Genomic DNA, 13811 nt, shown 5'->3' with positions numbered 1-13811 from the left:
AGCGCGCGTGTGTCACTGACAATTAGTGCCGGCAGGGAACAGAGGAGACATTCCTGCGTTCCGCTGCCTGCACTGACTGTGCGGAGTGCGGACCTGCACAGGATCTCTTCCTGCTCGGCACGCTGCAGCCCGGCTCCACTGCACCGGCTGAAGACGGGCGGGCCGGTCACAGAGAGCAGGCGGGCCGGATGTGGCCCGCGGGCCGCCCCTTGCCCAGGTCTGCTCTATAACCAGCTATTGGAAACCTGTTGGTTCACCAAACTTGATCGCAAGGGTGTGTGTAACCTCATCCATATAAGTGAATGAGATGTGTGAAAGACAGCATTTAACACGCTCGAGAATCAATGAGTATCTTGTAATATCCTTTGGGCTAAGTAATGAACCATCTGTTTTACAAAATTGTTAATTACATATATAAGGATAAACAGTTATGTTCAAAATAATAGCAGTGTGTACAAAAACATGAGTTCAGCCCAAATTCTTTATAATATTTTTTATTTCCGTGCATTGGGAACGTTGTACACTGTTTTCAAAACATGCAGAGAAATGTACCGTATTTTTCGGACTATAAGACGCACCCTTGTTTTAGAGGAGGAAAAAATAGAAAAAAAATAAAATTAAAGTAAAAGAATGTGGTCATGACACACTGTTATTTTACTGCTGACAGTGTTACTGAGGTAATAATATCCCCCATTCTGGGTACCTTCCAGGTATATATGGCCCCCATCGTGGAATATCTATGTTCCCCATCATTATATGTGTGATCCTCCAATCTGGTGTGTGTGTGTGTGTGTGTGTGTGTGTGTGTGTATATAGTTATAGTTTGTGTGTGTGTGTATATATAGAGTTATATACTGTGTGTGCGTGTATATATAGTGTGTGTGTGTATATAGTTATAGTTATATTGTGTGTGTGTGTGTGTGTATACATAGTTATATACTGTGTGTGTATAGAGTTATATAGTGTGTGTGTATTTATAGTTATATAGTGTGTGTGTGTATATATAGTTATATAGTGTGTGTGTGTGTATATAGTGTGTGTGTAAATATAAATATATGATCCAACCCCATCCAGGTGTACAGTAATGCCTATTTGCCTTACTTTTAGTGATGTGCTGCTCACCATGCTTCAGTTTGGTCCTGGCATTACAAACAAAGTCTCCCATATCTCAAGGACCTGCAGTGATGTAATGAAGAGGCGGGCACTGTGCTGTTCTGTGCTGTTCTGGCCCACCCCTCTGCATTACATCACTGTAGGTCCTTGTCAGCTACGGGAGACTTTGTTTCTAGTGCAGAGGCAGGATCAAACTGAAAGTAATGTGAGCCCTCAGCACAGAGACTGCGGCTGTGCTGTGAAGGTATGCCGTGCTCTGGCCCGGACACTGCAGTGATGTGCAGTTCCTCCGGGCGAGACATGACTGCAGCGGCCCCCTGCTCCTGCCTCCTAAACAGCGGACACACAGTCTCCCCAGCCGCTGCAGGAAGCCGGCGTCTGGAGCTCCCACGTGTGTCTGCTGTTTACATTAAACTATTGATTTGCTGCTGCTCACCCCCGCTGACTGCAGAGAGAGGTGGGTGGGGAGCAGCTAATGAATAGTCACTTACTTTAAGCAGCGGGCACACGTGGTTTCTCCAGCGCCGGCTTCCTGCAGCAGCGACCCTCCCTGCCTCCTGTGATCCCACTGCATAGCGCTGACTCCCCACAGCTCCCTACCCCGCAGCTTCAGACCATAAGACGCACCCCACACTTTCCTCCCAAATTTGGAGGAAAAAAAGTGTGTCATGGTCCGAAAAATACGGTACATAATTTTTAACTACTTTACAGAAAATATCAAAAAATGAACATTGGGCTGTTTAAAAAAATAGCAGTGTCTGCATTTGTCTTTACATACTCAAAATCTGTCCTCTTTTTATTTAGGATTTAGCATTCCTGTGAATCACTCACCTTATATTTAGTTGTATAACTACAGTGTTTAGAACTGCGTCACATCTATGTTGTGTAGAGCCAACCAACTTCTGGCACCTGTCAACTCTTATTCCAGGCCAGATGCTTCGACTATATTCCCCAATTTATTTGCATTTGTTGGCTTTGCCTCAGAATTGACCTTTTTGATGTCACCCCACAAGTCTTCTATCGGATTAAGGTCCGAGGATTGGGCTGGACACTCCATAACCTCAATTTTGTTGGACTGGAACCAAGATTTTGCTCATTTACTGGTGTATTTAGGGTCATTGTCTTGTTGAAACACCCATTTAAAGGGCTTTTCCTCTTCAGTGTAAGACAACACGACCTCTTCAAGTATTTTGATATATGCAAACTGGTACATGATGCCTGGTATGTGGTAAATAGGCCCGGCACCATAGTAAGAAAATCATGCCCAAATCATGATGCTTGCACCACCATGCGTCACAGTCTTCAGAGTGTACCGTGGCTTGAATTCAAAGTCTGGGTGTCCACTGATGAACTATGTATGGCCCTTGGACCCAATAATAACAATTTTGCTTTCATCGGTCAACAAAATGTTTCTCCATTTCTCTTTAGGCCGTTGATGTGTTCTTTGGCAAATTGTTTCCGCTTCAGTATATGAGGGGGTCATGATGGTGATATATATACTTGGATAGGGCCATAATGTGGACATATACCAGGATGGGGGACATATTTACCAGGAAGTGGCACAGGATGGCAGACAATAGTACTGTACAGTAATAGAACATTACTACACAATGAAGGGGGAGTCAGCTTGTATGTCTTTATAGGATTTAGAATGCTACAATGGCCCATACATCTGACGAACATGTGGGGGGGCCCAGGCTCAAACTCTGCACCGGGGCCCATCAGCTTCTAGTTACGCCACTGCTGGTTAGTCATATTGGACGGCTATTATTTTGAACACTACTGTATGTCTGTATTTTTCAGGCCCCCCCACTCTTTTATTTGTTCCCAGCATTTCTCTTTTGAGCTTAAGACTAGTGATGGGCGAACCCAAACTGTAAAGTTCAGTGTCCATACAACACAATTAGTTTCCGTGCACAGACCTCGAACATGGACAAATAATTACGTAGGGTTCCCCATATATTGATACCTAGTGCAAATATAGGAGACTGCTACAGGCTGCAGCTCCCACCAAGATGCTGTCACAGAGGGTGGGAGGGAAATGCAGTGAATATGCCTGAGGGTTTATGATAGGACCCGGAAGCAATGTGACAGCTGCGCAGAGTCTTGGTAAGTATAATTATCCTATTTTACAGACCCCTAGCCCTGTATACAACAATTTTACAGCACAACGTTAGGGTACCTCATAGACTTATAGGGGGTTTGCCATCCGGGAAGATGTTCGGGTTCAAGTCTGGTCCCAAACCAGACTATTTTTTAAAGTCCATCCAGACCCAAACATCTGTGGGTTTGCCCATCTATAGTTAAGACTGCTTAAGGACTTTTGGTGACATCAAAGTCATATGACAATGACATCACCAACAGTGTTGCCTTTTACTGCAGGAGTCCACGGTAACTGAAGAGTAGGCAGGCTGGTATGTACTGTATGTGTAGTGTGTGTATTTACATGTGCCTATGCAGTGTGGCTGTGATGACATGCTTATATTTGAATATATAAACCTGTTTTTATATGCTATTATTTATTGGACACAGTGGAATTGACCTCAGTTTCTGCCTTATATTCAATTTTAGGCACATATGACATGGTTCTACACTGACATTTATGTGCCATGTTTTAAAAGACTTTACTTTTTCATATTAACTGGCAATCTATGATACACAGTGACAAGCAAAATGGTAACAATGTTTGAATTTCATGCTCCATATCTCACCATTCATTAAATCTTTGTGTGTGATACTACCTTAATTTTATAAACAATCATCTTGGCTATTTCATACATAGATTTGACTTGAAACTATTTAGCATATGACTAGTTATGCAGATTTTTGTCAAGTTTCTGCATTTTGTCAGCACGATGGCTCAGTGGTTAGATTGTGAACCCCAATGAGGACAGCATTGCCAATGTATGTAAAGCGCTGTGGAATTAATGGCGCTATATGAGGGAATAAAGATTATTATATTGTTAGCGTTTTGCTCCCAGTGGTTGAAATTTTTTGTTCTTCCTGTATACTAGAAATTATAACCTGTTCTCACATTCGCTATTAGCTCAATGTTTTATTAGGCCATGAAGAAGATTTCCCAAGAAAAGATAAACAGCATCATCCAGTTCTCCGAGAAACTAAAGTCAATAGACTAGGCTCTGATGGAAGCAAATGGGTCTGGAAGAAAGAAGGGAAAAAAGGGCTACCAGACCAAGAAATTGAAGGAACCGTCAAGTTTAGTGAAGGAACCCTAATGATATGGGGATGTTTCACACACAAAAGCGTTAGATACTTGATCAGGATCAATGGTGGTCTCAATGCTGAGCTATATGTGAGTATCCTACAAGATAAGTTACTTCGTACACTCGAGTACTATGGGCATGAAAAGGACGACATAGTGTTCCATCAGGACAATGACCCGAAGCATACATTGAGATTGGCGAATTATTCAATGACAATGAACAATGAAGTAGAGGTGCTGGATTTGTCCCCACAGTCCCCAGACTTCAACCCAATTGAACACTTGTTGGTAGAGTTGAAGTGAAAGCTATATACATACCCAAGTGAGTCTACCAGTATGCACCAACCGTGGGAACCTGTAGAAGAGACCTGGGATCAGATTTTGGTCACTACTTGCTTGAATCTGATTGAGAGCATGCCCAGAAGGATTCAGACAGTATTTAAAGACAAAGGAGTTTTACAAAATACTAATAAAATAATAAAAATAAAAATTTAGATTTTTTTTGGGAGCAAAACAGTAACAATGCTGTCACATGACCAGAATCTGCATAGACTAAATAGTTTCAAGCCAAATTTAAGTAATCATATTATAAATAGTTGTAAGTCAAATTTATGTATGAGATAGCCAAGATGATTGTCTATAAAATGGAGGTAGTCTCACACTCAAAGCTGTAGTGGTTGGTGAGATATGGAGCCTGAAAGTCAAAAGTCCAAAACATAGGTACACGTTTGTTTGTAACTATATGTCCATATTAGTTTCAGGGCTACATCTATTCTATTCCCTATTAATACTGCTGTTTGCTGCATTCAGTGTAGAGATAGCAGCTGGAGGAGGGATAGGTTTGGACAGGGTCAGACTGGGGTGTCTAGGGTCAACAGGGGAAATTGACTCTAGGGGCCCACCCTATAGCGATATGAAAATATCTGATAGCCGTTATTCTCATTACAGAACGTCAACTGTAAAATACAGGCGGCTCATGCACATCTCCTGTGTGCACACCATAAGTGGAATGTATAATTACGGTATTTTGCAGTTAAGGGGTTCTTTGGTGAAAACAAGTTATCATCGATACACAGGTTCGGTAGGTGATCACTCATTGATCAGTGGAATCCGACCACTAGAAACCGAAGAGATCGGAAGAATGGGGAAGTTTTATCCCTGACAGTACACTTTTATCACCATTATAAAATACAGCAGCAAGTCAAATGTGTGACCGCAGCTCCATTCATCCTCTCTGGAGCTTCCAGAAAAAGCCAAGAACAGCACGTGGTAGCCACTGAGGGAATGAATGGATTTAGGGTCAAGTCATACATGAGCTCCACTTAAATGGGCGGTAAAAGTTGTACATTTTTTCGATCAGTGCAGGTCCCATTAGTCGGACCCCCACTGATCAATAAGTTATCACTTATCCTTATTCCACATTCACACTTTCAGTATTTGGTCAGTATGTTACATCAGTAATTTTAGCTAATACCAGGAGTGGGTGAAAAAGTGCAGAAGTGGTGCCCGTGTTTCTATTCTACTTTTCCTCTGATTTTATCACTTCTGGTTTTGGATGACAAATACTGATATAAGATACTGACCAAATACTCAACGTGTGCACGTGGCCTTGGAAAAGGTAGAACCTCTGTAAGTGCATATTTGTTAAAGTGTAATAATCACAGGACAGGAAGGGGTTAAACATTCAGGTATTTAATCTCTATTGGAAATAAAGAATCTTCCCCATATTGATATCAGAGAGAAAAAGTGACCTCCATACAAAACACAATCCGCTATACCAAGACCAATAATACCATATACAAGGGAATAATACTGCCACACCGTGACCAGACAACATATTACCACCACATAGAGATCAAATATAACCACGTTCTAGAGTGAAATACCACCACACTGTGACCAGACCACAGTAACCATATAATACCACATACAAGGGAGAAATACTGCAACACTATGACCAAACCACATAATGACCAAATAATGCCGCATACAAGAGAGAAATACCACCACACTGTGACTAGACCACATAGTACCACCACATAGTGACCGAATACAACCACATACAGGGTTCAAATACCAACACCCCATGACCAGATCACATAGTGACCAAATAATACTACAATAATGTTCATGAATAAAAACCACAATACTAATGACACTAATATTATCATCAATGCCATTATACACATTAGCTCTGTATATACTGTCAGCGTACAGGTAATACAGTGATCACCAATTACATTATCGTAAGGAATTCTGTATATAGTGTACAGGTAATACAGTGATCACCAGTGACTTTATAGATAGGAGCTCTGTATGTAGTGTATAGTGTGTGTGTCCATATAATACACTGACTTACCAGTGACCTCTCTAGTTGAAGTTATTCATTTTTGCTTTTCCTCTTCTTCTGGTGCTGACCACTATCACTTCTTCCTGCCATGACTCGACTCTGCACAAAATAACACACAGTCACCTATAGCTGATCATTCCCAGAGCACATTTTTCACTTTTACCAAAATTTGTACACTACGGTAGACTTTTGTTCCCCCATGGAAGACAGTATCCTAAAAATTAAATTATATTACAGCAGTAATTATGTCCCCTAATTTGCTCCTACAGTAATTATGTCCACCATTTGCCACCATAAACCAATAATGTTTGTTCCTCATGCTAGCCCCATATAGTAATTATGTCTCCCATCCTGGACCTCTTTATTTAATAATGTCCTTCATCCTGGCCCCCTGTATTTAATAATGTTTCCCATCCTGGACCCCTTTTTTAATAATATCCCCATTTTGGCCCCCTTTATTTAATAATGTCCCCTATCCTGGCATCCTTTATTTAATAATGTCTCCCATCCTAACCCCCTTTATTTAATAATGTCTCCCTTCAATATCCCCCATCCTAGCCCCCATTTTTTTAATAATGTCTCCCATCCTGGCCCCCTTTATTTAATAATGTCGCCCAACCTAACTACCTGCATTTAATAATGTCTCTCTTCCTGCCCCTTTTATTTAATAATGTCCCCCATCTTGGCCCCCATTTTTTAATATCTCCCATCATGGCCATTTTTATTTAATAATGTCCTCATCCTGGTTTGCCAACCTGCCACCCTTTATTTAATAATGTCTTCCCTCCTAGGCCCCTATGTTTGCCCATCCTGGGCCCCTATGGTCATTTGACCTGAGCCCCTAAATGGCCCCATCCTGGGCCCCTAAACTGTCCCATTATAGGTCTCTAAACTGCCCCATCCTGGGTTCCTATATCCACTATCCTGTCCATTCACAGAGAGGGGAACAAAAGATTCTTCTCACCTTCCTGCGCTCCCCCAGCATCCTCTTGCGGCTGGATATCTGGCATGGTCAAATGGCCACCCCACTCATCAGATGTAGCACGCTAACTTCAGAGCATGGCGCATAGCAGTGATGTTAAAAGATGTAATGTAGGCACACAGATATGCACACACAAGCAGACAGGCACACATGCATGCAGACAAACACTGACACATGCACGCAGATGAGCACACACACACATAAATACAGATGCACTGACATGCACATGTATGTAGACACACACACACGTACATATACGCAAACACACACTTACATACACGCAGACACTCAGACAAATGCATGCAGACAGGCACACAGACATATGCAGACAAATTTACACAGACATGCACACCCTTGAAGACAAGCAAACACGCATACATACATAGATACACAGGCATGGACACACATAAAGACATGCACACAGACATACAGAGAGGTACACATATGTAGACACAGAAATGCACACATACACACACACACACACACGCACTTATACATACTGTACGTAGACACAGAAAAATGTACACACATAAACATGCTGACACTCACTGACAGGCACACATACACATAGGCAGACACATAGACATGCACACACACGCATACAAACATACACAAATTCAGACAAGTGAATGTAGACAGAGACATGTACATAGACACTCACGTGAACGCAGACACACACATACATAGCCACGCAGATAGACAGACACATGCACACATACGGACATGCACAAGAACGCAGAAAAGCACATTCATGCACACAGACCCACACATATGCAGACATGCAGACAGGCAAGACATGCACAAAAACGCACTCTTGCACACATATGTAGACACAAAGGAACACACGTACTCATGCACACATACATAGACACACAAGCACATGCATGCACACATGCATAGACACACAGGCACATGCATGCACACATGCATAGATACACAGGCACATGCATGCACACATATGTAGACACAAAGGCACATGCATGCACACATACACACACAGGCACATGCATGCATACATACGCAGACACACAGGCACATGCATGCACACATAAGAATGCAGTGAGGCACACACACAGACAAGCACAAATACATAGATACACAGGCATGCACAGGCAGTAACACGCATGAACAGTCACATGCATGCACAGACAGCTACATGCACACAGACAGGTACATGCACACAAATACACACAGATATATACAAGAACGCAGCCAGGTATAATAAATAATGTTCAAAAAGACAGACATACATACACACACATGCACACACACAACGTACACAGATATATACACATTTATACAAAAAAGTAATATAACCAGACATATAAATATACACAAACATACACATATTATAGCTGTTCTTGCCTCCCGTCTGGCCCACAGGCTCCACTTAATATCATCTCGGTGAAAAGTAGCTTTGCTGGGCATTCTGCGTGTCATCACAGTTAGCAGACATGGCACATCACAGTGAGCAGACATGCACAAAAACGCACACTTGCACACATATGTAGACACAAAGGCACGCACGTAATCATGCACACATACATAGACACACAAGCACATGCATGCACACATGCATAGACACACAGGCACATGCATTCACACATGCATAGATACACAGGCACATGCTTGCACACATATGTAGACACACAGGCACATGCATGCACACATACACACACAGGCACATGCATGCATATATATGCAGACACACAGGCACATGCATGCACACATACGTTGAAACACAGGCACATGCATGCAAGCATATGTAGATGCACAAGCACATGCATGCACAAATACATAGATACACATGCATGCACACATACGTAGACGCTCATGCATGTAGACATATGTGGACACACAGGCAAATGCAGGGACACATACGTAGACACACAGGCACATGCACACACACATATTTGGACACACAGGCACATGCATGCACACAAACATAGACACAGAGGCACATGCATGCATGCACAGGCATGCACACATACATAGACACATAAGCACATGAATGCACACATAAGAATGCAGTGAGGCACACACGCAGACAAGCACAAATACATAGATACACAGGCATGCACAGACAGTAACACGCATGAACAGTCACATGCATGCACAGACAGCTACATGCACACAGGCACATGCACACAAGTATATACAAGAACGCAGCCAGGTACAATAAATAATGTTCAAAAAGATAGACATACATACACACACATGCACACACAATGTACTCAGATATATACACATTTATACAAAAAAGTAATATAAACAGACATATAAATATACATAAACATACACATATTATAGCTGTTGTTACCTTCTCCGGCTTGCCTCCTGTCTGGCCCACAGGCTCCACTTAATATCATCTCCGGTGAAAAGTAGCTGTGCCTGTGTCATCACATTTAGCAGACATGGCCGCGTCTGTTAATTGTGACATGGCTATAAGCCCCGCTCCAGACCGTAGAAACAGGCAGCCCTGCGGCCTTGGCACAGCTGCCCATGGCCTCCTGCCTTAGTCCAGCCTGTGGTTAACCAGCCTATAAGAAGCACGCAGGCCCACTGAGCACCTGGGGTCCACCAGGAAATTCTCCAGTGGCCCAGTGGGCCAGTCTGACTCTGGGTTTGGATTCGAGGCATATGGGCATGTGTTATTGCTTTACAGTCCTTGCTGCTGCACGCTAAAATCTGAAGTTTTTTTCAGGGCTACATCTGTTCTTTTCCCTATTAATACTGCTGTTTGCTGCATTCAGTGTGGAATAGCTATTGCAGGAGGGATAGGTTTCTATCACTTGCATAAAGTCGGGGATTATAGCCTTACAGTTCTTGCTGCTGCATCTGAAAACCAAATGTCCCTTGTCAGTGCTACATCTATTCTATTTCCAACTAATACCTCTGTTAGCTGCATTCACTGTAGGGATAGCTGCTGGAGAAGGGATAGGTTTGGATTGGAGGCTTATAGGCATGGAGTATAGCCTTACAGTTCTTGCTGGTGAAACCTAAAACCAAAAGTCACATGTCAGGGCTACAGTTATTCTATTCCCTATTAATACCTCTGCTACCTGCAGTCACTGTAGGGATAGCTGCAGGAGGAGGGATAGATTTGGATTAGAGGCATATAGGTACAGTGGAATCTCAGTTTATAAGTAACACGGTTTGCGAGCATTTCGCTATATGAGCAAAGTTTGCTGTAAATTTGTAACTCAGTTTACAAGCAAGCTTTGCTGTACGAGCAAATACTCACTGCACACACTTCCGGTTCGGTACTTTAACCGCGCTCTGACCCACTCTTGCAGTCTGCACAAACATACACAAATACGCACAAACACACACAAACACGCTCGCACACAAACATATTATGTTCACCTTACCTTCCGTTCCATCGCCGGCCTCATGGTTCTTGTAGTTCGCCGGTACAGAATTTGTATCGGGTAACCATCGCGATGATGGAGGAACTTCCGCTGTCAGCCGCTACTCAAAGGCAGCGCGCTGACCAATCAGAGTCAAGTGGCTCAGGGCCGGCTCCAGGTTTTTGTGGGCCCCGGGCGGAAGAGTCCCAGTGGGCCCCATCCACACACAGACACCGATACGAACACGTACATATACATATTTAAAGACAAACTCACAAAAATACATATAAACAGACAAATCTATACAGTCATATACACTTACAGACAGACACACACACACACACACAAGTCTGCTGCATACAGACACACACATACACACACGTCTGCTGCATACAGACAGACACACACACACACACAAGTCTGCTGCATACAGACAGACACACACACAACTCTCCTACATATAGACAGACAAACACACACAACTCTGCTACATACAGACAGACAAACACACACAAGTCTGCTACATACAGACAGACAAACACACACAACTCTGCTACATAGACAGACAAACACACACAACTCTGCTACATACAGACAAACACACACAACTGTGCTACATACAAACACACACAACTCTGCTACATACAGACAGACAAACACACACAAGTCTGCGACATATAGACAGACAAACACACACAACTCTGCTACATACAGACAGACAAACACACACAACTCTGCTACATACAGACAGACAAACACACACAACTCTGCTACATACAGACAGACAAACACACACAAGTCTGCTACATACAAACACACACAACTCTGCTACATACAGACAGACAAACACACACAACTCTGCTACATACAGACAGACAAACACACACAAGTCTGCTACATACAGACAGACAAACACACACAACTCTGCTACATACAGACAGACAAACACACACAACTCTGCTACATACAGACAGACAAACACACTCAACTCTGCTACATACAGACAAACACACACAAGTCTGCTACATACAAACACACACAACTCTGCTACATAGAGACAGACAAACACACACAACTCTGCTACATACAGACAGACAAACACACACAAGTCTGCTACATACAGACAGACAAACACACACAACTCTGCTACATACAGACAGACAAACACACACAACTCTGCTACATACAGACAGACAAACACACTCAACTCTGCTACATACAGACAAACACACACAACTCTGCTACATACAGACAGACAAACACACACAACTCTGCTACATACAGACAGACAAACACACACAACTCTGCTACATACAGACAGACAAACACACACAACTCTGTTACATACAAACACACTCAACTCTGCTACATACAGACAGACAAACACACACAACTCTGATACATACAGACAGACAAACACACACAACTCTGCTACATACAGACAGACAAACACACACAACTCTGCTACATAGACAGAAAAACACACACAACTCTGCTACATACAGACAGACAAACACATACAACTCTGCTACATACAAACACACACAACTCTGCTACATACAGACAGACAAACACACACAACTCTGCTACATACAAACACACACAACTCTGCTACATACAGACAGACAAACACGCACAACTCTGCTACATACAGACAGACAAACACACACAACTCTGCTACATACAGACAAACACACACAAGTCTGCTACATACAGACACACACAACTCTGCTACATAAAGACAAACACACACAACTCTGCTGCTCTGTGGGGCCCGCACCCGCGGCTCTGTGGGGCCCGCACCCGCGGCTCTGTGGGGCCTGCACCCGCGGCTCTGCGGGGCCCGCACCCGCGGCTCGGCGGGGCCAGCACCTGTGGCTCGGAGGGGACTACATAAAGACAAACACACACAACTCTGCTGCTCTGTGGGGCCCGCACCCGCGGCTCTGTGGGGCCCGCACCCGCGGCTCTGTGGGGCCCGCACCCGCGGCTCTGCGGGGCCAGCACTCGCGGCTCGGCGGGGCCAGCACCTGTGGCTCGGAGGGGACAGCACCCGCGGCATCGGTGGGGCCCGCACCCGCAGCATCGGCGGGGCCTGCACCCGCGGCTCGGCGGGGCCTGCACCCACGGCTCGGCGGGGACAGCACCCGCGGCATCGGCGGGGCCCGCACCCGCGGCATCGGCGGGGCCTGCACCCGCAGCTCGGCGGGGCCTGCACCCGCGGCTCGGCGGGGACAGCACCCGCGGCATCGGCGGGGCCCGCACCCGCGGCATCGGCGGGGCCCACACCCGCGACATTGGCGGGGCCAGCACCCGCGGCATCGGCGGGGCCAGTACCCGCGGCATTGGCGGGGCCAGCACCCGTGGCATCGGCGGGGGGGATTGGCAGGGCATACATCTGGAGTGGTAGAAGCAGCTCACCGGGGCCCATAATGGGGAGGTGGGGAGGGCACTTACCCGATTAGGTCACGGTGGAGAGGGGGCCCACACAGCGCCGGACAGAAGCTCGCCTCCTTCATCTGTGGGACTGAGAAGGCGGTAGCTCCGCCCACAGATGAAGTTCAAACCAGGATGTCTGCGCGCCTTAAAGTGACGGCACCGCAGATTGCTGCTGAGGACTGCGGTCCCCGGAACTCGGCCGGGGGCAGCAGAACTGTAAAGGCGAGTGGGCCCCGGCCAAGGGACAGGAGAACTGACGAGGCTGAGTGGGCCCCCCCGGCTCTCCAGGGCCCCGGCATTTGCCCGGGTTTGCCGGGTGCTGACGCCGACCCTGAAGTGGCTCCAGACTTATTC

The sequence above is a fragment of the Anomaloglossus baeobatrachus genome, chromosome 3, assembly GCF_048569485.1.
Source record: "Anomaloglossus baeobatrachus isolate aAnoBae1 chromosome 3, aAnoBae1.hap1, whole genome shotgun sequence".
Lineage (NCBI taxonomy): Eukaryota > Metazoa > Chordata > Amphibia > Anura > Aromobatidae > Anomaloglossus > Anomaloglossus baeobatrachus.
The sequence above is the reverse complement of the archived record's forward strand: the minus strand, read 5'-3'. Positions refer to the sequence as shown.